This window comes from Planococcus citri, chromosome 3 (assembly GCF_950023065.1).
Source record: "Planococcus citri chromosome 3, ihPlaCitr1.1, whole genome shotgun sequence".
Lineage (NCBI taxonomy): Eukaryota > Metazoa > Arthropoda > Insecta > Hemiptera > Pseudococcidae > Planococcus > Planococcus citri.
The window spans coordinates 26,852,572-26,879,743 of NC_088679.1; the positions used below are offsets into that span (position 1 = coordinate 26,852,572).

General features: G+C 34.7%; 1 protein-coding gene across 9 annotated transcripts in view; it reads left to right on the forward strand.

Annotated features, from left to right (window-relative positions):
- tutl (turtle) overlaps positions 1–27,172 on the forward strand; it is a 327,343-nt gene that overhangs the window by 139,420 nt on the left and 160,751 nt on the right. For all 9 annotated transcript variants that reach the window (XM_065357958.1, XM_065357962.1, XM_065357963.1 and 6 more), the window contains one exon: positions 25,622–25,663. The gene's annotated coding sequence lies outside the window, so the exon portion shown is untranslated. The remainder of the gene's footprint in view (positions 1–25,621; positions 25,664–27,172) is intronic.

Sequence of the window (27,172 nt, forward strand, 5' to 3'; positions counted from 1 at the left end):
AGTAAATACCATTAGTAATGTTCTAAATATACCCTTTTCATGGGAATTTGAAGTATTCAACGCATTTAAGGCATTTCCGGCATATTTGAAAAATGCATTAACTGAATTCCAAAATGTCAAAATTTTGATGTTCTTTCAACTTTTGTACGTTTTTGAAAGTTAAAATGTAGGTTTTGAACTATGTAGAATGCTTTTGCAATCAAATAATATTAATTTAGCTATGTTAATTTCTGACCCAAAATTGAGGTGACCCGAAATTGATCACTTTTTTTTCTGAAATGAAAGATGATAGTAAAAATTTTGAACCAAAAAGTTCTCGAATTTGGGTCGACCCATTTTTGAGTTTTTTATTTTTCATTATAAAATTTTTTTTTACTAGTATTTTGCATTCGGATCACTCGTTTGGTATCCTTTTTATCGAAGTCAAGTCGTTTATTATATCCACTTGATGAAAATTAGACTGACCCGATTTCAATACTAGTGACTCCATAATGGGTCAAACATGGGTGCAGTAAAATCATTTTTTCAGATACTTCCTTTTCATCGAATTGGGTGTATTTTCAGTATGTTATGCCTTAATAGTTCTACTATTCTACTAATTAGTCGATTTTGCGGAAAACAATTCTGGTCTCCAACCAGAGCTTGTGAAAAAAAAGTGACCCAAAATTGAGCCCTCACCTTATGCTCGAAATGGGCCACCATCTTGTTTGATTTCAATAGGGTTGGTTGTTGGTCATTCAACAGCTATGAATTCACTAGGATTATCATGGCTACAACTTTCATTTGAAGAGGCAAGATTATCATTATCGTTATCACTCTCTGAAAACGTCAGATTCTTCTGAGAATTCAGCTTATCCCACTGAAATGAAAGTAAAACTTCACCATTTTTTAAATAATCGTACAAAAAATTTTAAAAAACAAAATTTGATATTACTTGTTCATTAAACATGCGAATCTGTTTATTATCCTCGCAAATCTCCTTTCGTAATTTTTTGCGGAACGTCTCACGACACACTTCCTTGCTTCTCCCCAAAAAGTACTTCTTTTTTCTTCTCACCATTTTCAAGAATGGAAAATGTTTAGATAATGTGAAGTTTTTATAAAGGTTTAAACGTGATGACATGGAAGTACTAAAAACTTCAAGAGATCACTTACTTCAGCCAAGGCTCGTCAATATTTGAAAAAAAAAGAACAACAGTGCATTCAAAGTGAAAATTCACTTGACAATGATGTTGGCTAAAATCAACAGTTGAGAAAAGATTCTGGACCAGTAGGAAACCAGTAATTTCCTCTACTCGCCAACCATAATCTTTAGCGAATTTCCACCATCCTAATGCTTCTTTACATGCATTACATACCCTGTACCAATGTGCTAAGTGCGGCTCTACCGCTATCTTTTGATTGGAATTTATTGAGATAAAGTTCGTCTTCGTAAATCTTTGCTTGTAGGTACCTAATAGTCTTCTGGATAAAGACAAGTATCCGAATACTTCCTGCAAAATTATAAAAACATGAAAATGGCTAGGTCCTCCTTGGTTACTAATTTACACGTGAACTGTTTCAATCTATTGACCGAGTTCATACAATTCGGATTAAATCTCACTACTTAGGCTAAATTTTTCAGTTTTTCTGACGAACCATTTGCGTACTGCTTGAATTCATCTTCAAACGTATCACTGGAAAAGAAACATTAACTGGGAACCCCTGGAATGCTATTAATTTGTACGCATTAACCCTTTGGAGGCTCTCTAGGTTTTATGCCGGAGGAAACAAAATTGCTTTGAATTTGAAGAGTGTATTAGGGTACCCAAAACTCGAATCCTTCTTCTCAACAAAACAAAGAATATTTAAGTTGGAAATTTTTTTTCAAAAATAATTCAACGGCACAAGTAAAGAAGGAACGTTAGTCATAATAATTTTTTGGAAACATGTTTAAGAAATGAATAAGAATTGAAATCGTACTAATGATAGTAAAAAAAAGTCAGAAAGGATTTTACAAAAAGTCATGAAATCTTATTGGAAGTTGGACCAAAATATAACATGAAATTTGGAGAAATTGAAAGCTCTGGGCGGGGGTTACATAATGATGGAAACGTTTTTGATTTGAAGCGTGAGATGTAGAGCATAGGACTTTCTTTCATTTTGGAAGAAAACGCAAGAATTTTACCGCTAAATCAGATGTCGGAATATGAAAATGAACATGAAGAGAAATAGCAAACAAAAATATAAACTCATCAGCGAGTTTGCTGTGGATTTGTGTTCTTGTTTGCTATTTATTCTCTCCATGTTCATCTTCATATTCCGACATTCGATTCTGTGGTAAAATATGTACTTCTTTTTTCCTATAAAACCTTTAGCAATCTCATTTTGCGGGTCTTTTCCCGCTTCAAAGCAAAAACGTTTCCATCATTAGTTAACCTCACCACAAAGTCCAAATTTTGTTCTATATTTCGGTCCCATTTCCGACAACATTTTATGACTTGATAAAATTCATTTTTCGGACAATCAAAAATTAGCAAAAGTTGACTAAAATTTGCAAAAACTGGCAAAAATTTACAAATAGGTAATATAAAATCACGGTAATTTTAAGTATGTATATTTATGATGAAATTATGGTGATTTCAAGGTAAATACACCTTGGGTAAGATATTAAAAATCTTCACAAAGGGCATCTTTGAGAGATCAAGTACCTTAAAAAACTTACTTACTACCACACAATCCATCAACAATATCCGTTTCGTTGAACGTTCAGCTCTGCACAATAACCATTTATTTTTGAAAAAAAACTTCAACTTATATTCTTTGTTTGGTTGAAAATGAAAGATTTGAGTTTTTTCATTACTGTCATTTTACAAAATGACTTTTCGTTGAAAGCTCAACTTTTTTGTGATTTGTCAAATTGGACAGGGTTTCCTAAAACTCTTTGAAGCAATTGTTTAGCCAACATGAAATCCTAGAGAAGCTTCAAAGGGTTAATAAGATATTGGATTTCTAATTCGATAAATCAAGAAGTTCATAAATTATATCGCACCTTTTCAGGGGGAGGGGGGCAGAGTTATGCACAGGCGAGACTGAGAGAATCCAAAAGGTGGTCATTTCCCCCCCCCAAAAATGACTGTACTTGAGGATGAGGATCCCTGGCCCAGTCCCTTGTTCCTACTGGGGACCTGAAATTTTTCCAAGAGGTCTCTCACTCGAAGTACATAGTTCAACTTATGTGTGAGGTCTCTGTCGCAGTAAGTTTTTAGGTACATACATACTTATATTCGTTGCTTTTTAATCACTTCCTCCTTAATTGAAAAATCATTTTACAAGTATAACTTATTTCTGTAGAAGTAATTGGAAACGTTATCTGTTCCCAACATTTCCCCCTTCACCACCACATCGGTTGCTACCAGTTCAATACCAATCTTGGAGCCAGTTGCAATCAAGAAGAGTCATCGGATTTTCATCTAAATATTATTTACTTACTCGTTTTGTCAAAATTTATTTACTTTTACATGAACAATTTACGCTGCACGGAGAAAAATGTATGTAGTATAAAGTGCTATAGTTGTAGCAAATCACCTTCATTTGTGGCATCATAGTTGAAAGAACTATACTTGTAGTACTTCCAAATCATTTATAGTATAATTTACTACATATAATTATATCATTTTTTACTACAAGTATAGTACTTTCAATCACTACACTTATAGTAAGTTTGACTATAGTGTCACAAATGAAGGTAAATTGCTACAATCTGTGGTGCTTTGTACTACTTATTTTTCTCAGTGTGGTTGGCTTGGTTATGACTGAGCATGAGCTTGATGTAAATTTAGGCACTTGAAACAACCCTCATAAGAATTTTTCTTCCTCTGAAAACGCCACCGAACATCCAGCTGCTGGCTAATTCTGTTGATCAGTCATCACTCTGGGCTCTGATATTGATGTTTTTTTTTGGTCAACTTTTCAAAGGTCAATTACATTGGAATGAATGATTGGAGTTGTTTTTTTCAAAGGCTACGATAAAATCTATTTCGCTTCGTCGTCGTTTTCAACTTTGTACAAAAAGGAAAAAGAAGACTAATTCTGTTGGATTATTCTTTTTATTAATCGTTGAAAGGGGAGGACGATCGATCACAGAAAGCTGTCACAAGAGAGAGAGAGATAGAAAAAATATGACAACAAATCCTCAAATACATTTTGAAAAATTACGGCGAAAAATTTTCAGACTAAGAGAGCGAAAGGATGGCAACAAATAAGAGAAACAAGAGAAACAAGAAAACTCGAGTATCTCGCTCGATCCAGTGGGTCAAAAAAGCAAAGAGGAAAAGGAATAGCTGGAACAAACGTACTTACGTAACTACATAAATTTCCGATTGTAATTGTATTATTTTTACGAACTTTCTAAGTCGAGGCGAAAAATTATTACCGCTTTTTTGGGCACGATGGAGGCGGCAGCCCTGTACGTATACAGGAGCGTATTTTATACTTAAAGGAAGAGATGTGGTAGTCGTCGTGGTGAAGTATGCGGAAAACAGCGAAAACTAGTGCACGTTCGTGTGTGTATATGTATAGAGGAGAATGGTGCAGGGGAGTCGGGGGGCAGGCGTACGGGTTATTTATGGTGGTATTTGTCGAGGGTAGAAAATCGTTCACGATATACGCGCGAAGGCCTTAAACCAAAAAGATTTACTTAGGTCGATAACCACGCGATAATGATGTGTTTAGGTAAAGGTTCTCGACTCCATTCCATGGGCAGAAATAGCCTCATATACTCGTATAGTGGACCGAGCAGGAGAAGTTCAGCCAACAAGACGAATGCTGCCTGGAGTATCGTGAACCAATTTGTGGCCTAGATTTTGAAGCTTTCTTTATTGTTATTTTGGTCGAAAAGAACGATTCACGCGGTATACCTACACTTCCTGCCCACCTATACAATCTATCTCTTATTTCTTTCTTCTGCAGGAGGACTGCGAAGAAAAAAGGCTTTATTTCGTTTTTCACTTTTTTCTCCTCTATTTTGTATTCTAACTCTTCTCGTTGTGGTTGGTCGTATAGTGAAACGAACGAAAAAAAAGAAGTATTTTTTAAAAACCGTATTATCATATTTTTCTCTGGGCTATTCGTGCAAGATTTTATTTGTATTGATGCGAATAGTGATGTGGTTGTAGGTGCGGTGGGCAGATGAGGGGACGTTTTCAACGAGGAAAATATACATATACTACATAGCTCGAGCTGAATGTATGTATGCAACAATCTATACGGAAATATAAAGTACGAAACGAGAGTTTTCTGGATGGGTTTTCTTGTTGCCATCATTGCTTCTTTTTTTCTCTTTTTCTTTCGTTTGCGGTATTTTTATTTCTTTATTATTATCGTTATTTCGTCGTGAAAAGAGAAGAGGTATATGACGGAATATTATTCATTTTTTTTTGTGTGTTGTATACGAAAGCATCGCCGTCGTCGTAGTCGTCGGTATTTGAAGGTTTTTCGAGCGCATTATACGACGACGATGAAAATGGCGAAGAAGAAAACGTGCTTTTTCCAAGCAGGGCCCATTTATCGTTGCAATTGTACGAAGCACGTAATAGGGTTTCTAGTTTTGCCTTCAGCTGTCGAATAAACTCTCGGCACCGGAGAGGAAAGCCAGGCAATGGCGGCAAATATGTCTAAGAAGGAAGAGCGAGTCGCAGAAGAGCATGTCGCGATGACGATGACGATAAAGTAAAGTAGGTACTGTATATACCTACCGAGGCGAACTTACTTTTGTTGTCACAGTTTTCATTTCATATTCCGCCATTTATTTTAACAACGACGAGCCGAACCGAGAGCTTTGTGCGCGTTTAACGGATCGTAATATTTTTTTTCACTCGTATTCGCTGAAAAATTGTCGTAATACGCTAAAACTTAATAGGTCATTTTGGCTCGATTCGCTCCCCCCACACCCCCTCCTGTGTACCAATTCTGGTAGAGGCAGCTGGAGTGAGCTTTCGTTTGTAGCTGTGTTTTTTCCTGCTTCTTTTTTTCCTTTTCCTTTTTTCTCGAGACTTTGTTTAATTAGGCGTCGCAAATTGTGAAAAATACTCGGTGTGTACTCGACGACGATATTTTTTGTGTTGGCTTTAATGAGCCTGCCATCTCGCTAACCCGATTTTTCATTCTAGTCGCTGTATTTTTATCTGTCTGTTTAGTTATGCAATCGACTGCTAAATACACCTGTGTTGGTTTTTTGTTTGAAATTTCGACGTAACACGAAAAGATCGAACTTATGAATGCGGATGAGCTGTAGCACGCGAACCAGCCTTTGTACTAAATTCGATGGCGTCGCGTCGTCGTCGTTCTCTTCTTCGCCCTTTTCGTGTTAGTCTTTATTTCAACTATCATCGCATGTTGCGAAGTTGACCGTTTCTCTAAATGATAGGTAGGTAGGTTGTTGCTGAGTGTACATAAGTAGGAGTCAATTAAAGAATTGATATTGTTTGACGGGAATTATATTTAATCGAACTTTAATATACGAGTTCGTAGAATTGATGATTTCTTTATGAATTTAACGAGCTGGTGAAATAACATGCATAGTTGGAATGTCGATGAGTTGCGTTCGATGTACGTATTAATACTGCGAATACATCGATTGGGAATGCAGACAGGGCGCAGGGAAACTGCTGGAAAATGTTTTTTTTTTTCTTTTGGTGAAGTGATTCTCGAGTGTACGGTTTGAGGAGTACGGATCGAAAGGTTCAACCCATTTGACATTGTGATCGCGAGGATATTCACGAAACGTGAAGTAATCAGCTTACAAAGTATTGACATTGGTGTCGAAATAGTTGTAGAATATATATATGTATTTGAATTTAGCCGTGTGTTTTGAGTAATTTTTGCCTCCAATTCTTGTGAGAAGGTTAGAGTAACTCCTAACTTTGAAAAAAAACTTACCTGGTCCTACTTCATACAATTCATACATAGTATGAATGATTCTGGTTGACAAATAATCAGCTGTTTGTGATAATGGTCATCTGTTTCCATTGATTGGTGAATTAATGGACCCTATGACGTTGTAAAACCACCTTTTCATAAAAATTTTCAAAAATATTGGCCGCACTGCGATAGAAAATTTTCGAAAATTTGTTCAATAGAATTTACCAATATTTTCGTTATAAATGTTTGGGGGGTAGCGCGAGCCATTTTGTGTTTTTAAAAAATGAAAAATCTTTAATTTCTCTACTTGCCTCCACTTGAACGCCCAGCTTAGTTTGGGACTGTAGTTTGTAAGTGGTCTCATATCGAGTCGACAATGGTTCAAAGAGGTAAAAAACTCAAATCGCACCTTTTTAATGCTGTTTCCTAAATTTTATTTCACGCTTTAGGGTGTCTAGGTGAAAAACACAGTTTTTTTTTAGGGAATGGCTCTACTTTGAGGCCCAAATTTTTTCTGGTGACTTCCCCGCTCAAAAAGTACCACCCCTGTGAATTTGGTCCTGATCCGTAATACTTTTTTACGTAGCTAAAATTTCAAGGAACTCGTATTCTTAGCTGTGCGTACATCATAGTGGGGATCGTGAAAAAAATGTCAACAAATTTTGAAACAATAAAGTAGAGACCTCCATTATGAATTGGAATACCGCTAGAAGTTTTTTTAGCCTCAAGAGGTGTTCCACTGTTCCTGGAAGGAAGATATAATCCTTAAAGTGGCGACATTTTCAAGTGGGTTATTCGCTTTAGCCCCTACGCAATTCATCAGAAAAAATGACATAGTTTTTAAAAAAATGTAGTACCATTTGATGAAACCATTTTTAAGGTTCTACTGAGCGTTCGAAAATTTACACCGCGTTTATTTTTGGATACTTTGGTATGTATTGGTTTGGATGATGATGTTTATATCCATCTTTTTGTAAGACTCCAACGAAGAAAAGCCATATCTTGTGTTTGTTTGAAAAAACATTACTATAAATTACTTACTTGATAAATGCCAATTCATAATATACAAGTTATTTCGTTTCGTTCTTTTTAGTTCTTCTCTTCTTCGGGCTTCTTCTGCAACTTAACCAAGACGTCGGTCTTTGGTCTATTTCCATCCTCGAGGGCTATTCCACCGCTGAAACATTTTCTGGATTACTTTCTTTTTAAAATGAAGGTTTCCGTTGAATTTAGTAAAAATTCTCCGACAGGTTTTTTGCAATGCACTGTAAGGTACATTCAATAGGTATGTATGTACTTACAGTTGTTGCGGGATTATCCTGGGGAACATTGATTATTTTCTGATCTATCATAGAAAGAACTGGTTATGATTTCGTCCCCAAGGACTATTTGTGATGGCGCATAAAAGGAACCTTACGAGGGAAGTATCCCAACAAAAGGAAATCGAAAAAGGACCACAAAATATACCACCAACCAAAATTTCAGATACTGAAATTCATTTTTTGATTTTTGACAAGAATTTAAAAGTATAAATTTGGTCCAAAATTTTGAAAAAAATCAAAATTTCAGCAAAACGACAGAAAACTGAAATTTGGTCTATACCCTATTTTTGACCTGCTGAGTCGATTGGTGATGATTTCGAAACGTTCTGCAACCTTCGGCGGATTTTTCGTTTCTTCAGTTTTTGAAAAAATTCTGTAAATAGGTACCTAGAGTTAAAATGAAATTCAGCACTCATATATTTAGAAAATGGCACAAAGAATTTTGAAAATACGTGCCTTTTTTTTTTTTTTTTAATCGATCGAAAGGGTCGCATGAACCGAGTTTATGGTTCTGCTTCTCATTTTCACTCCACTTACAGAATTTTTTTTTAGTAAATTGGGGAAACCGAAAATTCGCCGGAGGCTTCAGAACGTTCAGAAGTCGTCACCAATTGACTCAGCAGGAAAAACAGGGTATAAATAAATCGAATTTCAGCTTTATTGGTCTTTTTGCTTAAATTTTGTTTTTTTTCCAATTTTGGCCCTTAAAATATTGAAAGTTTACAAAGCGTTTATTTTTGGATACTTTGGTACGTACGTCTTGGTTAGGAAGATGTTTAAATGTGAAGATGTACAATAGAATAGAATATAAAAATTGAGCACATTCTTAGTAAGCTACATGAGTTTGTTGAAAATCTATGTACTCAACGGAATTTCAAACAAATTGAAAATTAAATTTGTTGCATGTACATGTAGCAGGTATATAGCCAAAATATCGTTATCATTACACTTACCAACAAAATAAGGAACTGAAATTTTTTAAATCAACAGTGTATCATTCTAAATGAAATACGAATCAAACTGCAAGCTACTGTATTGACAGTAAAACGAACATTATCTGAACACCTGTGTGAAACAGAATGAAATGATAGAAATCCAATGGTGGAATATCCCATTGTCGATAATATAATTAACATTATTTGAATACCTAAGCATTTGAATACTTACTGGAAAATATTTCTTCAGTTGGAGTGGTAGGAGGGTGGGGAAACCGAAAATTCGCCGGAGACTTCAGAACGTTCAGAAGTCGTCACCAATCGACTCAGCAGGAAAAACAGGGTATAAATGAATCGAATTTTAGCTTTACAGGTCTTTTTGCTAAAATTTTGATTTTTTTCCAATTTTGCCCTTAAAATATTGAAAATTTACAGAGCGTTTATTTTTGGATACTGTGGTATGTCTTGGTTGGGATGATGTTTATATTGTACTAGGATACCACGAGGACAATCGCATCGGGTCATTTCAATATTATTTGTGCCAGTAAACCAAATCTGTGAAAACAAGCAAAGCAAACCCATGAAGCTTATCATGCAACTCTTGGACTCATGGTTGCAGTAGATCATCAGATCATTTTAATTTGTAATGAAATATGATCACGTATCTCGACATTATGTACGTTGGATTCAAGTGAACATTTCACTCTTCCATACACATAACCAATGTGCGAATCAACTGTGCAGCTCATTAATCTCCCCGATGTGTAGCTATTTTCAGCCCTAATAATTATAATTGGGCGTCGTTTTTTTCGTGATAAAAATTAATAATGATAATATGTACCCTAATTCTGTTCCTCGCGAAAATTCTAAAACACAGATACTAATTGAAAATAGAAAACCACTTCATGAAACCTCAGTCATCCATGAAAGTATAAAAATTATTCGTTTTGAATTTGATCCCTGTTCGGCATAGCGCGCCAAATTATATCAGCTAAAAAAGTGTTACCACTTACTACGAAAAAAAAATGTACTTTTTAACCTGAGTAGTGAGTAACTTGAAAAAGCTAAGAAATTATCTACTTTCGCTACTGGGGGATTGGATTTTATTATAATTAGATTGTGCTGTTGCACCTTATTAGTACTAAAATGTCCCATCTTGTTGAAAGACTCATAACTTGTGTTTGTTTGACTCTTTCATTCCTTTTTAAACAAAGGTTCATTTTATTTACCTTCCTGGGAAACAATTTTTCGTAATTGTTTTGATCTATTATAGAAGGAACTGGTTATGATTTCGTTTCCAAAGACAATTTGTGACGGCGCATAGTGAAAGGGACCTTACAAGGAAAGTATCTCAACCGACATGAATTTTTTTTACCGAAAAAAAGAAAGGAATCAAAAGAGGACCGCAAAATATAATTATCGTCAACCAAAATTTTATTTAAATGTGGGCCAACATTTTAAAAAAAATCAAGATTTCAGCAAAAAGATCTAGAAAACTGAAAAGTCTATACTTACGCTATTTTTGACCTGCTGAGTCGATTGGCGATGATTTCGAAACGTTTCTTAAGCCTCCGGCGGTTTTCCCGTTTCTCCAGTTTTCGAAAAAAATGCTGTAAATAGGGTTAAACTGAAATTCAGCACTCAAATATTTAGAAAATGGCACAAAAAGTTATGATAATGCGTGCCTAAATCGATCGAAAGGGTCGCAAGGACAATGAATCCGAGTTTATAGGTTCTGAATCTCACTTTCACCCTATTTACAGCATTTATTATAGAAAACTGGTGAAACCGAAAATCTGCTGGAGGCTTCAGAACGTTCAGAAGTCGTTGCCAATTGACTAATAAGCAGGAAAAACGGGATGTAAATGAATCAAATTTCAGCTTTATAGATCTTTTTGCTAAAATTTTAATTTTTTTCCAATTTTAGCCCTTTGAATTTTCAAATGCTCGCAAAAATGAATTTCAGAACCTGAAATTTTGGTCCGTGGTACATTTTGTGGTCCTCTTTCGATTCCTCTTTATTGTCTAGTTCAAAAATGTTTGTCGCATTTGGGATACTTCCCTCGTCAGAGTCATCAGGACAAAAAAATTTTCTAGCTGATTCGGGTACGAAATTTCCTTAAAATTTGAATGAAAAGTGGTGCCAAACCTCACACGTTGTTTTTGAGGGAGTGAGAGGTATAAAGCCATTTTGGATAAGAAACGTGAGGAGAAAGTTTTAATTAATCAAATCTATTTTTAGAAATGCCTGATGACCGGAATACTTGGTATTCAATATCAAATTGGTATCAAAACGCCCAGTCACATTAATCAGCTTTATTCCAGTTGATTACAGCTCGCTTGGGTTAAATATCTGCAAATTACATAATCTTACCAATTCGTCATTCAAATAAATAACAAAAATTTGAAAATAAAGCGAATAGGGATTTTGAACTTTAACACTTGAATTTGTGAACAATCTAGAAGTAAAATCTAGCCAACTAGTTCATCACTTTTAAGATAACATCTAAACACTACAGTGATTCGTAATGTTATCACTTACAGTCTTACACATTTTACTTGAGGCAATTTGTTTCCGAAAATCGAGCGTCCTCAGAGAAGATCCGAAGTAAACTAGAGTTCTTCCAGCGTTTACAATTTTTGAGAGACGCTGTGTCCCGAAAATAGCCCTTCAATCAGTCATACCTACTTATGAATTTAGATAGTTTCCTTCCACAAAAAAGCTACCACAGGCGATTGCTATCATCCTTAGGACGTTGAAATTCTATTTGACAACTTACCATTAATTTATCAGCCCCACCCCCCTCCATTTTATCTGCCTTGCATGATTTCTTATTATTTTTTAATATACCTATTTTGGTAGTAAAGTTCGTGGAATTAGGTATCATGAATTTCAAAGCAGACTAAGCTACATACTGAAATAATTTCTCCATTTTGTAAAGTCTTGTACCAGTCTTTCAACATTTTCCGTACAACTCGAAAGTTTTCTAAAGGGCAAGAAAATAATAATTTTGAAATTCATTGTAATAACGCGAGGCGCATCGGACGAGATGCAATATTCTCTCAAAACCATACTACCACATCGCCGCGTATATTCAGTTGATAAATGCCTTTGGAATATGGTCGACAGTCGTGAAAAATGAACGTAGATTAATAAACAATAATAGACGCCTTTACGCGCGTCATTTTTTCCTATTATTCTTGGAATTTTTCATTTCGTTGTTTCGACGCCAGCGCCAGCACCAGCGCCACTCCCGAACAAAGCTGTACGAGAGACGAATGAGGAAGTAGAACGAATGTTTGGATTCTATTCTGTTTTTCCTTCATCACCTGTCTTTACATAATGCGGTGTTGGTTGAAATCTATCTGTTTAGAGTGTACAAGTTTGCCTACTTTTTTTAGTGTTGGGGGGGGGGTGTGCTTTCTCTTGGGCAAGCTGTTTTCAAATAATGGAAAAAAACGAAAAAAAGGTAGGAAAATTTTCAGAAAGAAAAATCCTTAAGTTGGAAGTATTTTAGATATTGCATATTGCTGACATTTGAAGTTATTTTCATGCTTTGGAAGCTTCGATTGGTTTCAGTGCTGACGTAACAGCAAATTCAAGCTTAGCTGGTTCAGTTTTAGTGCAGAGGAGAAGAAGTGATGTGAGAAAACTCAAATTTTATAAATGACTCGTGTCAATCATCTTTAATTGAGTACGAACGAAAATTAAAAGTGAATTAATAAAAAATGATTACTTACTTTAAAAATCATTAATTGATTTGGTTTATGGATTCTAGATGACGGTTCTGAAATATTCATCATGAAAATCGGATTGAAGTTGTGCAGGGCGTTTTCCAGTTGCTCAAGCTCTGAAAGGGAGACTATACAATTTATAAACTTTTGCAAGCTGTTTCCAATGATAAAAAAATGGGAAAATTTTCAGAACGAAAAATCCTCAAGTTGAAAGTATTTTGGATTTTTCGTGTCTACAGGGTAGTGAAAGTAGTGAAAGGGTAGTGATTTTCAGCAATTTGGCTTGAAAGGTAGTGAAGAATGAAAAAAAGTGGAAAATCAAATTTTCCACACATAAAAAATATTTTGCAGGAAAAGGCCCATTTATCGACTTTGTTAGAACTTGAATTATTGAATTACACATTTTTGAGAGCTTTTGCCCGTAAGGCTTGTTCAAATTTAAGGAATGTTCAAAGTTTGAATCAGAAAAATAAACTCCTCCCTGCACAGGGTGTCTACAGCACGAAAAAAGTACGAATTTACGAAAAAAGCACGAAATTTGAAAATGACCCAAAAAAGTACGAAAAAACGTCAAAAATGTACGAAATTTACGAAATTTGTACGAAATTTTGAAAGGATTCCATTGTTAATTTTCCGACAAAGTCACCAATACATCCTCAAAATTCTTATTTTTTCAAAAATTTTCGCCCTCGCTTCGCTCGGGCCAATTTAGTGCCTTTTCCCCGCAAGCAATTTCAAAAAACATTGATAAAATTAAAAAAAATTGAGATGAAAAAAAAAGTTTCTTACATTAAAATTGATATTGTTCTACTTTTCGAACTACAATTTTCTAAAGCTTTTGCCATCGCTTCGCTTGGAATTCTTTTCTTTTCTTTTTCAAAATTGAAATTCTTCAAAAAAATATATCAATTTAGTATTCAATTTTTATAGTTTCAAAATGAAGAAATAAAATTCTCGCATACTTCTCGCATACTTCTCGAAATACATTTTTTCAATAGTTTTCACTTTCACTGGGGCCTGTTCTCTGACTTTTTAAACAAAATCAAAATTCATCATCCTAAAAAAATCTTTCCAGTTCAAAAATTTTAAAAACCAAAAAACGAACTCTTTGCATTAAGTATAAAACATTGTTTTTTTATAGCTCTTTCAAAATACGAATTTTCCAAAGTTTTTGCCCTCGCTTCGCTCGGGCCTTTAATCTTTTTTTCGAGTTTTTTGAAATCAAATTTTCAAAAACTTTCGCCCTTGCTTCGCTCGGGCATTTTTTTTTCTTCTTTTAAAATTGGAAAAAAATCACATTTGAGCCCCCAAAAATTCAAAACAGAAAGTGAAAATTTTTGTAAGTCTTATGATTATGAGTGTAATCAATCAGCAAAATGGGTATTTTTTCCCTATTTCTGTTGACCAATTTTCAATTAAACCCCCTCCCCCTCTCAGAAGACCTCTATGGGCAAATTATATTCGTTCCGGTCTCGTATTGGCTCTTGACGGTCCAGACCACACTGCTCAGCACGTTCAAATTTTGATTTTTGTGGCCAAAATGACATGACACACCCCCTCCCCTCCATGTAGATTCAAAGTATGACTATTAATAATATATTGTACGAAAAAAATACGATAAAAGTATGAAAAAGGTACGAAATTTTGTTTTCTGGATTTAGTAGACACCCTGCTGCATAAAGAAATTTTTTTTTTACCTTTTAAAACATTAATTTTTGAAAGCTTTTGATCTTGCTTCTTTCAGGCTCGTTGGCTTTTCTTTTTCAAGTTGGAATTTTTTTTCAATCATTCAATTTTTAAAATTTTGAAGCAAAAATAATAAACTTTGTCGTTTATTAGACAAGAAAACATCATTTTTTTACCTCTCGAAGTTCTAATTTTCGAGAGTTTTTGCCCTCGCTTCGTTCGAGCTCGTTTGCTTTTTTTTCAATTTTGAATTTTTTCAAAAAAAAAGCATCATTTGAATTTCAAAATTTTGAAGAAAAATGATGAACTTTTTATAAAAAGATAACTCATCACACAAAAAAACATTACTTTTTGTGGCTCTCGAAATACTGATTTTCGAGAGCTTTTGTCCTCACTTCGTGGGGGTCAGTTTGTTTCTGTTTTCCATTATTAAATTAGGTAGAATTATGCCTTTTGAATGAAAATTTGTTATTATACATATCTCTTGCTTATTTCACTTCAAAACTCGTTGTTTTATTTCAAAAAATTGGAAATTTTGTTCCCACAAAAATTGTTTAAATTTTGCATTAAATTTTTGCGTATTTTTTAAAAATTTGTTGCGTTGAAAAATGTTTTTTATTCACCAAATTTTATTAGATATCTACAATCTACATTCAGCAAAGAACTTTAAAGGTAATGTTGAAAGACATCAGAAAAACGAACAATTTTTCCTCGCTCACCCCACTCCCCTTCTTAAAAAATCCCAAGTGTTTGAAAAACATCCTGCCAAAAGTCTTGCTAATGTCTAGTTTTTATTTTGAAATTTTGTTATGGACACCCTGCAAAAAAAGGATAGGAAACAATCTATCTGGGGGGGGGGAGGGGAGGATGCAAATATTTTGAAAGGTGGTAATTTTTTTTGAAAGGTAGTGAAAAAGTAATGATTTTCAGTCAACAAATTCCTGTAGACACCTCTGTCTAAGATTTGAACTCATTTTCATGTTTTGACCCTTCCCCTGGAAGCTTCGTCGTTTGGTTTCAGTGCTGACGTTACAGCAAATTCGAGCTTAATAGGTTCACTGGTTCAGTTTTAGTGCAGAGAAAAAAAAGCGAGAAAACTCAAATTTTATAAATGACTCGTGTCAATCATCTTAAATTGAATACGAAAATTGAAAGTGAATTAATAAATTATTACTTACTTTAAAAATCATGTTTTGATTTGTTTCGGTAATCAAATTTGCGGATATTTTTTACAATTTGAAAAAATTATTGATCCATTGAAAATTGATTAAGTAAGGCAACTTTTTGTATATTGAACTTGAATTTTCGTTGAAATCAAAGTCAAAATTGACTGCTCAGAAATGGTTCCCTAATTATATCGATTGTACTCCTGACACTTGTCACCTGACATTAGCCATTACATAAGCCAACCCATTTCATTCTATTCATGGCATATGTCAGTGGTTTGATTTTTTCGCTTCAATGTCTCGCTGCTGTATTTTTCCACTCGAAGCTAGCTTAATGGGTAAATACACTGTTGCGTGATTTCACAACGATGGTTATTCTACTCTACTCGTAGGTAGTAGAAGTGCTTAGGCGAATTTAAGAAAGGGGGCGAACAATTTCGAGTGTAATATATCAAAATGTACATCCCTGGGTTAGCCCCGAGAGACGTCTCGCTACCGCAAAGCACATTGTTTCTGGTTAAAGAATCGGAGAGCAGAGCGAGAAAGAGCTTTTCGTCTTCATTAAACAAGACGTTAATTGATTTAGAAAAAAATAAAAAGGCACCTGGAAAACCTCAACGTAGTAACATTGAAATTTTTTTCAAAAAAAAAAAAACTTCATCGAGGGTAGAAAAAAATTCCCTCTTAATGTTCTGTATTTTTACACGTATCAACGAGCTCTTTGTTTTTATTTTTCACAACCCCTGTTGTTGCCAAAGTTGAACAGTTATCGACGTCAAATTGAATTAAACGTAAAATGGCTAATAAATCAAAATTCCAATTACTATTACGTTGGTTGGCGAAAATATCTAGGCATTTTGTGTGCTCTATTTTTCAAATGTGTAGGGAGAAAAAAAGAACGATGAAATCTTGACGCGGTTTTCTCGCGGCGGCAAAGGTTTTGCGGTAAAGGATGAGAAACATCTCTCCTCTCCCTCCCCTTTCTAAGGTTTTCTAAAATCGCCTTCGAACGAGAAGCTCTGTTGCGGCGGTATTTTACACGAGGCCGGAATCTGATCGCGCGTATTTAGGAATGTGACACGACGATGCTCATAAAGGGAATTAAAATGAATATTTATCGTCGAACATTATCCGCTCGGTTTGAGCGAGCGCGAATAAAAACGAGGTAAATACTTGGTGGTGAGGTCAGTTTATAGGTTGAAAATGTTATAGTAATTTTGGACGTTGTACGATGGCGGAAGCGGAGTGTAGGGGGTGGTTCGAGGACTCGCACGTTTAGCCGGCCATTAAAGCAGCTAGCTTTTAAAATTTGAATTTATTAATGAAAATACAATTGAATATCACGGTAATGATTATTTTTGGGTGTGCCAAATCGGCGTGGCGCGGTGCGCTGGCATTTTAGCATTTTAAACGTCGTTTTAAAGGACCAGGCGTTAAATCATGCATCGGTGGCCGGATAAATCGACGGGTCGGCAAAAAGGTAAAAGGATGGGATATCAGGGGGACATTTTTGCTTTTGCCAAAATCGCCGATTAAAATGTACGCAATTTTATAGGCTATATATGGGCAGTAGAAAAGAATTATTTAGATTAGTATACGAGCTTGGATACGGATAGATATGGTACAGGCGAAGGTATATACGTTACGTATGTATAGTTTTGTAAAAAGCCCGCAAAGGCGTATATTTCGCGAAGCTTTTCTCATTCGTGTATTAATGCTATGTACCTAGCTATTACTTAATGACGGGGTTAGAATGCGCGTCTCAGTTACCCGGCCTTTAACGTTCCTTCTACGCTACCCTGGTGAACTCTCTCCTGCCATGCTCCAGTTTATATAAGGCTCGGTATCGTGTGACGTACTACGAGATATACGTTATACGAATGCATATATACGTATTAGGTACCTACAGTATACCTACATTATACGTACTATTATTATTGTGTTGTAGTCGTAAGTAGAAAATCTAATTAAGCTTTAGAATGCGAAACGCCTCGCCTCGTAATTTTACGTGTATTTCTTGCAATATTCCTTCCCTCCTCCGCCCTCTTGCACGTGTTGTGTTGGGTATTTTCAAGCTCCGACGAAGTTCTATTCATCGTCGCAACTAAATAGCATACTGTATTTAACTTTTTTTCCTTCCCTTTCAGAATAAGTTAGTGTAGGTATCGAAGGGAGGGGGATGATGCAGTGTGCTTGATGCCATTTTTTTCAAATTTGAATGGATTTTAATTGAAACAGATATCACTGCAGTATTGAAATTACTTACATATGATGAGGCTCATTGCCAATAGACGTGAATGGTAAGCGAAATGTAAAAGAAATGTAAATTGATTAAATTTTATCTTAAGAATAGTTCAGTATTGAAATCAAATTTTCACCACTGCAAGTAAGACAGGAAGAAGATGCCAACAGCTTTTCAAGAAATTCCTCGAATTTTAAGGGAAAATAGCCTAATTCCTGGGACTTTCTCAACTACCCAAGTTTCTGTGTGCGTCCTGAGTAATGTACTGAAAGGGTGTTCAGTTAATGAGAAGTTGAGAAAATGCTGGGAATTTAGCTGTTTCCCTTCAAATTCGAGGAATTTCCTGGAAAACACTTGTTAGCATCTTCCTTCCGTCTTACTTGCAGTAGTGCAAAGATTTCAATTTTGTTCTACTGTTCACTTTGAGTGCAATATTGTAAAGTTTCATTTTGGTTGTGATTTCGAGTTTTTCTAATTTACGATTACATAAAATTGGATTTTATTGAGGCCCTTCTCCTTTCCCTTGCAATATGCTGAAATCGGCCTTGATTGAAATTCCAAGAACTCTCCATGTAAATTTCGGACCTTCCACCCCCTTCCAGGATGTCCTCCATGTATCAAAAATTGAGAAATTTTCATCTTTAGAGGAAGATGCATTGAAAAAAATTGACACTTTCATATTTTATAAACAATATAGTATATAGGGGGGGATTATTGACCTGCAATAAGAAAAATTGGTAAAATCAAATGAAAATGTAACTTACCATATTTCTCAGCAAATTAAAACAATATGCAGAACATCAAACATGGTGATTTTCTGGTTAAACTAAAGGCATAGACTACTAGAAGAGACAACAATTTAAGAAAACACTGATTTTAAATGAAACTTGGGTCATGGTCATTCCATCGCAGAATCAGCTGAAATTTGCACGAAGGGTCGTGTGTCTTTTTTACTTTGCATGTTGGTATAGAGGTCATCAAACGATAAGAAATGGCGCAAACCGAAGGTATCTACGATTTTTTTCAGGCAGGAGGGGCTTTTGAACATTTTTTAAAATAACTGCCAAATTAAAATTTCATATACCTGTGGCGACGGTTCTAAGTACCTTTGCGATTCAAAAATAAATTTCATTTTATTCTACATTTCAAGGGCTAATTTGCTCATGGTAACAAAATCAGTTGCAATTAAAATTAAAGTATGCGAAAGCACGGATTGAAAATTCTCAAAAATAGTCCTCCTTATGTAGGATAACATATCGAAAAACTGCGATGTTTTTTGTTTTCTATTATGTCGAATAATGCTTTTATCATCTGTGACCTGGTCCGAGACTATAATGGCCAAAAGTCCTATTTTTCTCGATTTTTTGCCATTTTGAAAACCAGACATCATACCGAGTCGAATGAAACCAATCCCAGCCTTGTAGCTCATGTTTCTCACTTCTTTTCATATCTTGAAGTTGCAGGATTGAAAAACGAGTTTTTGAGAAAAGCGAGTTTAAATAAAAAAAAACATGGAAACTGACAATTAGAACTTTTTTCAAGTATGTAATATTAAATATACTCGCACAAAATCATTGAAAAATAAATACAAGATGTTTTTCTTATGAAATAATTTTTTTTATTGGAAAAAATACTTTTTCAGCAAAAATAAGATGCCAAATAGATAAAAAAAAAAAAAAAAAAATGGCAAAAAAAAACAAATTCATTTGTACATGGGTAATTTTTTTTATATTCGAAATATGTATTACCAAAAAATTAACAATCAACACTTTTCGTACTTTTTGAACTAGTGTTAATTTTGAAGATTTTCATGAATAAAAAACTGAAAATTACTTACTTATTCGGTTTCGACCTTCCTCTTTTGTTTGCTGCTTTTTCGGAGCCATCAGGATGTTTACGTTTAAAATGGAGTTTTTTTAGGCGAAATTAGCCTGTTTCGAAGTATTCGGTGTTTTTTTGCACTGCAAATCGTCAAATATTGCTGCCAATTATAAAACAGTATGCCTTCACGAGCTATATCAACAGGGATGTTGAGTTTTGATTTCGGAGTACTTTCAGAAACAACATCACAAAAATACAAAAAAATGCGTTTTTCAAACAAAATTTTGGTATATTTCTTTAAATCTGAAAAAAATTTCTAACGTCACATTGCCCAGAAATGTTCAAAAAATAGGTAGTAAAAAATCCATTTTTGCGTACCCTTCAATGAAATATCCGAATAATAACCGCTCGTCGAAAATTCAAAATTTCAGTAAACGTTTTCCTCAAAAATGTTATCAAAAATGTACCTAGCTAGGTATTTGATATTTCATACTGTCATCATAAAAAGGTAACAAAAAATGATATTTTTATGAATTTTTTCTACATTTTTAGTAGTTGATATGCAGAGTGAGATTTTTCTTTTCAACTTTCAAGTGTAATTTTGCCAAAATCATGTTTGAAAAACGTATTTTATTGTAATTTTTTTCTCCATGTTTAGGCAAAACTTTTCTATTGAGGAAGTGATGAAAGCATTTCAAAATTATGGAAAAAATATATGTATTTTTAAAATACTCGCAATCTAATCATGTAGTTTGTCAATACCGCATCATCCTGGCTACCTTTTTTTGGCTCTTTGACTGATGACATTTGCCAACATACCAATCGCATTTGTCATTTGATCGCCATCGTCTGTTTTTGGTTTTTTGTTAGGTGCTGGTAGGAGTGTCACCTCAGTGGTCGTTATTTGTTCTCTTAATTAAAAGAAATTTAATTCAATCATGGCATGTAAAAGTACAATGAGATGATAATTTGAATTCAATTCAAATGCCAATACTCACCAGTACTTCATTCAACCTAGTTGACTACTTCAACTGAACCATCAGGAATACCAGGATCGTCAACAGCTTGTTCGGTATTAGTAGGTACTTTCCAATATCGATTGGGACCTTTTATCAGAACGTACTAGTTTCACAACGAAGGGGTCTCAGTATTTCAATAGCCAATCTGCGAATAGCAGTTCAAAATGATTGAAAAATTACTTTTTAGTAATAGATAAAAAAAGTAAATAAATAGTTTAACACATTAAAAAAAAATTGATTATTCTTGAACAAAATTTTAGAACCATCAACCAAATATGGTGAAAGCAAATGCAAAAACTATTTTGCAATCAGCGATTAGCTGATGGCTTTTCTTCCAATTTTTTAGGATTGTCCATCATTGCGATTGGTCCAAACTCTGAAGCCACAGAAAGTACCTAATGAGTACACACAAATTCAGTGAATGAAAGATAAGGAATCAAGGCTCACTTTTGGTCCTGCAGTCTATCCGATTCGTTGCACATAAAAATGTCAAAACCCTGGCAATGAACCACCTCATTGTCTGCCTGGTTTATATTTGTTCCAGATAAAAAATGCTATTTTTGAGAATTTTTTCATAATTTTCAATCCGTGCTTTCATGATTTTATTTTAATTGCAAGTTTGTTAAACTGATTTTTTTTATCAATAGTGACAACACAGATTTTGGCAACATGGGCAAACAGCCCTTGGAATGTAGGATAAAATGGGTAAGATTGTTTGAACTTTTGGCAGGCATTTTGAAAGTTTTTAAAATCATCTCCTTCTCACAAAAAAAAATATGGAGACCTCCGGTGTTTGGTTTGCAGCATTTCTCATCGTTTGATGACCTCTACCGACATGCGAAGTATGAAAAACATCGATGACCCTTCGTGCTAGTTTTGGCTGACTTGGCATAAGAATAGTGACATTAGTGACATTGAAAATATCTGTCTTTTCTTTAATTGTTGTCTCTTCTGGTAGTATATAATTTATGACTTGTTTTATTAAAAAATTATTATGTTTGATGTTCTGAATGAAAAACTGAAAATTACTTACTTACTTATTCGGTAGCTAAACGTAATCTTTTAATGTATGTAGGGCTTGTTTTTATATTTGCACTTCCCATCATATTCGAATTAGTCAGAAAACAAAAATACGTGATTCTTGTTTGATAACAATATGGCTCCACTCTCCACAATTTTTTGAAGTACGTTTTCGGTAAGAAATATTGTACACACTCAAAACTATGTAGTCAAATTGTAAATCTGATTGAAATTTCGAGAACGGCATTAAATTTTACATAGAAATTCACATTGATCTTGAAATAGCACATAGTATTTGTATCTCTGTCACACGGGGAAGTTCTGCTCAAAAATGTTATCAAATCATCAAAAAAACAACAACAACAATGTCAACTTCATCTGTTGATTCATATGTACTTAATGTTTTGCACCCACTACTCACTCCTCCATTATTTATTAACCCTTAAAAACCTGGACTAAACTAGAAGTGATTCAAAAATGTGCTTTTAATTTGTTGAATGGGACTTACATGAATATAACTTAAATGTTTTGTATGCTCCCATGCCCATATGCCCCTCATAACTATTTCGTAAACAAGGAGTCAATTTTTTCAATTTTTTGTTAATTTCGAAAAAGCGAATTTATCCAATTAGCTCAATCCTCCATGAGCCCTGCACCATTTTTGGTGGGGCATATAAGGTTCAACTTTTTCCTATTTATGCCCCACCAAATCGGTGTTTTCTCAAATTGTTTTCTCATCTGGTAGTCCATGGCTTTAGTTTTATTAGAAAATTACTATGTATATTAATTTGATGTTCTGAATGAAAAACTAAAAATTACTTGCTTGAATCGTCACAATCGTCTTTTGTTTCGGGCTAACTGCTAATGGGACATCTTCGTTTGTATTCAAGATACTCGTAATGACAACTTATTCATTCTTTTAATTATTATTAAATTTCATCTTTTCAAAAAAAAAAAAAAAACAACAGCAACAAAGTCAACTTCATCTGCTGATTCATATGTGACGCGGCACGACAAAATCGACCTTCGGTCTGAAAAAATTATTTTTCACTTTTTGACGGATTTTTGGTACTCGGACATTCAAAAATCATTTAAAACCACCCAGAAGTCCCTACGATTTGCATAGCTCCATATACGGGGTAATCCAGTCAGAAGTATGCTCATTTTTCTGACTTTTTTGATTTTTTTTTGATTTTTTCATTATTTCAATTTTTAAATCGATCTGGAGGCGAAACAAAGCGTTCTACGAGAAAAATACATCGAGCAAAGTTGTAGAGAATTAAATTTACAAAAACCTATAAGAGGTTTATTTTTCTCCAAAATGCATAGTTTTTCCGTTATTCTCAAAAAACAAAAACCTCATGATGATTACCATAAGATTTCTGTTTTTTGAGAATAATGGAAAAACTATGCATTTTTGAGAAAAATAAACCTCTTATGGGTTTTTGGAAATTTAATTCTCTACAAGTTTGCTCGATGTATTTTTCTCGTAGAACGCTTTGTTTCGCCTCCAGAACGATTTCAAAATTGAAATAATGAAAAAATAAAATAAAAAATTGAAAAAATGAGCGCAATCACGACTGAGCCCCCTGTATCAATGTAAATAACCATTTTACCCAGTGATATTCACACAAAACAGGCAAGAAACGTTATCCAAGACTATGTTTAGCTCAGTTTAGCCGGAGAACGCGATTAGAGCGCAAGCGCTTCCGCTAAACGAGCAGAACTGGACTGAAAACTTTAACCCCCCATAACTCAAAAACTTGTTTTCAGACGGAAGGTCGATTTTGTCGTGCCGCGTCACATATGTAATTGAATGTTTTGCATCCACCCGTTCATTATTTATTGAAGTACGAGTATTTGAATAAATTCAAATTCTGACCATTCAGAAAAATTACTTAAGGTAAAGTGGGGTAATTCCGATGGCAAAATTCAAAATTTTAGCAATTTCTCATTTTTTGGATTTCCTGTACATTTTGGGGCAAAAATGATGTAACAACTTTATTCCTGCGCCCTTCAGCTACACATTGACTATATTGAAGAGTGATTTGTGTGAAGGCTTCATACATATAATTGAAAAAACATTTTGGAAGGTTGAGTTATCAGAATTACCCTAAAAATGGGGTAATTCCGATAATGAGTTTTATAAGGAAAGGAATTCTCCCAGGGTAATTCCGAGCCAGTAATGTTGAAATATACCATTTATTGCATATTTAGGTTTTTATTTCATGGAAATTGAATCATTAGAACAAAAATTTAATTTTTTTTACAAATATGCATTTTTGAGGCATAATTTTTGAAAACTAGACTAAATAGGGAAAAATGCCCCGTTTTGAGGATTTTCTTTGATAATTTCGACCCCCTGAAACTGTAATACATCAAAACGGAGAAAAAAACATTGCATGACAATTTTGCTGGAGCTATCGGAATTACCCCACAGCATGAAAAATGATCGACATGTTTAATAATTCAATGCCACCAAACAAATAATTATAAAAGCAAAATCAAAAGAGGTACTGACACTTTAACACGTATTCATCAAATATCAGCTTCTAAACAGAATTTTTCAACAAGTTTTGAACGATAAAAACGAGTTTTAAAAGTGCACTGTTTTTTGCTGCAAAGGATTTAGGCATTCAGATTTTGAACACTGCACAGACTTGACAAAACAGAGCAGATGAACCATCTGATCATTAATAGGTGTAGGTTAGCACTAAAACTACCTACTTTCTTCATCATTTGTGCCAAAATGTGTTTTGCAACAAAGCTAGGGCTTGCTATCGGAATTACCCCATATCGGAATTACCCCACTTTACCTTACAATCAATTTTTAATTTTTGAATAAAAAAATTAAAAGAACTGGTGTTTGAAGATTTTCATTGTTCTACCCTCGCAGTTGAATTTTTTCTGCTGCGTTTTTCTTATACATACAAGCATTAGAGAAGAGTTTGTAAATGACCAAAATCCTGGCCAGCTGATTTGGAGTCTTGTGATTTTCTGACCCTTCATCAACAATTGGTAAATATCCAGTCGTGGAAATGGATCCAGGGAAAACCAAACACACAAAACTATAAAACGCTACACAAAGAATTTAATGAAAATACATGTACGAAAATTAAAAACACCACCGACATCGTCATCGTCTTCATTATAAATTGTATTACTGCAAAATACGTACACGCCAGCCAACGGTATAAAAGTATGAAAAAAAATAATGTACGAAAGTATTACGAATTCCGAGCATGTTTCTAATAACCTCATCTCTTATATCTAATTTGAAAAGTTACCCGCGTATAACTGATCTGCGGCGAGTTAGCTTTAGAAAAGGATGTACTGTACATTGGTAGTGTACTGTACCTCTATTCAGCGTCCTGCGAGCAGAAAACTTGGCCAGAGATATCTTTACAACATCGGCTACATAGATAATCTCGCTAAATCTTGGTCTGGGGAGAGTTTGTGTAGTACTTTTTTCGCCCATCGTTGTTCTTTCCGCTATTACCTAGAAATTTTTATGCGTTTGTACCTTTGCTCTATTTAAGCTACGGTGGTCGGCGGGCAATGCTGATTAAAGTTTTTAGCTGCGGAGAGTCGTGGTTTTTAAACTTGTATTGCTCGTAAATCCTTTGGGAGATGAAGAGTGTACAGGAAGTGCGTAGAGATTTCTGTATTGAGCATATCGTGCTCGTGATCGATTTAAGGCCCTTGATATGATACAAAATTGTGCTCCTGATGAAGGTTTAAACTGTTTGGTAATTTTTTTTGTTTGTATTTTCAGAATTATTTGGAACTTGAGAAGCAGTTATTGGTCGACAGTCCGGTAAGTTTGTGATATTGATGTTCTTTTTTCATTATATGTATGGAATCAAAAACCTGCTATCAAGATATGGAAATTCCTGATACCAGGAAACTACTCAGACGTTCTTTGATCATCAGACTCTGCGAATAGATTTATTTGCAGTAGATATATCAAGAGTCAACACACCCTTAAGTACCCAAGCACCAGCAACCAATCATCCTTTTTTTGAAAAAAATAGGATAAAAACATGGAAAATGAGTATCGTCGTACGTCATTATCCCATAACCCCTTGTTCGCTTTGCCATTAGCCCTTTAGTTTAGCTATTGATACACAGCACGATGGGTTCATTCGCATCTCGAGTGTGTTTCTTTTCTTTATGATTTTCCCTTTCTCTTGTTTTTTTTTTCTACTGCCAACGAATAATGAAATTTAAGCTCGCGGTGGCGTTGTTTTTCGCGTGTCACTTGTTAGAGTGCCGCTGTGAATAAGCGGTAGATAGTACGTAGTATATATAGTATGCTATTGTAGAACGAAGGGTTCAAAGTGGGGGGTAAAATTTCACGTCAGTTTTGCCGCTATATACGATGAAGCTCTTCGGGTACTGCGAATGCGAGAGGGATGAGGCGTCTTGACGATAGAGCCGCGTGGCATGGCACGCAGGGACCCGGCGCGTATCATAAATTACCGCAACAATGGCATCGTCGTTTATTTTTCAAAGCAGCCTTGAAAATTCTTTTTAGTAAAAACTTCGTCATCGTTGTTTCCTCTTGTTTTGCCACCGTGTCTACTTAGCTCTCCCCTCTGTGCCCTTTACCCTGGTTTCATTTCACTCACCGATGTTATCTAATTTGTTTCCTCTTCGTACTACTTATTATCATTTTCATTGTTGTTTGTTTCAAATAAAGTGCTCGAGAGGAGACTGACAATGGGAGAGGGGGGAGCAGATTTTTTCATATTTTCTATGTATATTTTTCTCTCTTTTTTTTTTATTAGGTTCTCTTCATTATTGCGATGTCGTGATGAAGAGTGTGCGGATGCTGAGTTTGTGTTGTGGGAGAGTGTATTTTTTTGAGATGTATAATAATCTGTGACCTTTTTTAGTACGACTTTGAATCGAGGTTGAATGGAAAGAGGGGAGATGAAATTTCTGTCAGTTTGTGGATTAAAAAAAAAAAAAAATGTATCTGTTTTAGTGAATAGAGACTTGAATATGATTGGTGGGCGATTGGACATGATCAGTGGTCATGTGGTGTGAATTTCAAATCCCAGGAGGTGTTGCGAAATTTTCGAAGTTGCTAGTCAAGGTCCCTATACTTCTTGGTTTCGATTCTGGCTGTAGTTCAAAAATTATTTTGAAAAGTTTTCATTAAAGGAATGGCCAAATATTGGGATTGACCGCCCATATTTATCCACCAAAAAAAGTATTTTCCAAAAAAAACAAAAAACAACACAAACAAATAAACATATGTAGAAGTAAATCTATAATTTACGAAAAAATGAACATTACCTTACCCTTATACTTGATAAGA